Source organism: Cynoglossus semilaevis, chromosome 5 (genome assembly GCF_000523025.1).
Source record: "Cynoglossus semilaevis isolate Cse_v1.0 chromosome 5, Cse_v1.0, whole genome shotgun sequence".
NCBI classification, from domain to species: Eukaryota; Metazoa; Chordata; class Actinopteri; order Pleuronectiformes; family Cynoglossidae; genus Cynoglossus; species Cynoglossus semilaevis.
The window spans coordinates 11868549-11869317 of record NC_024311.1 but is presented as its reverse complement, the minus strand read 5'-3'; positions in this window follow the sequence as shown (position 1 = coordinate 11869317).

Below are 769 nucleotides of genomic sequence, written 5' to 3'. Positions count from 1 at the left end.
ACCGTGGCCCATCTGTAATCCCATCCCCCACCCTGGACACCCATATCCGTCCTGTCCAACACCACACTGCTCCAGAACTAACCAGCTGTCCCGGCTGATCGTGTCCCTGGGGGTGTAAACAGGTGGAGAGAGGACCGCTGGGCTTTAGCATGTGACACACGCTCTTTTAAAACCCCCCCCCATCTCCCCCCACAACCGCCCCCACACCCCTTCAGTCTTCTTCTTCAACCTGCCAACACACCAGAGAGCAGAGGGATGTTGGTTTTTACAGCTGCAAACTTCGTTCTTTTTTTAGTCAAAGAGCTGCTGATAGATAACGTCACCAAATACTCCTCATAGAAATTCTTCTCACACCAATCACCAACGCACGCAAATAATAAAGGAGATTAGTTAGAAACCCAGCAAAATAAAAACACGTGTAACTCTTTTATTGTCATGGCTTTAGCACATGTGGGCTTTAATAACTTATTAACCACAGATTTTGTTGCTGGGGAACAATTCAAGACTCGTTTTGGACAGTGATGTTAATGTTTTGTTTAAGCTAACGCTAAGCTAAAATGTTAAGTAAAAAAATTTATAAAAAAGGTAAAGATTTGCCAACAGTAAAAAAATTAGCACCAACATGGTTAACGTAGCCAAAACTTTAACATATATAATGAAAAATCAATCTTGTTGTCAGTTATGTAAAAAGATAAAACTAAACTGACGATGATGTCGTGGCCACGTTTTGGACCCCACCCAGATTTTGAACACGTCTTCCACATATATA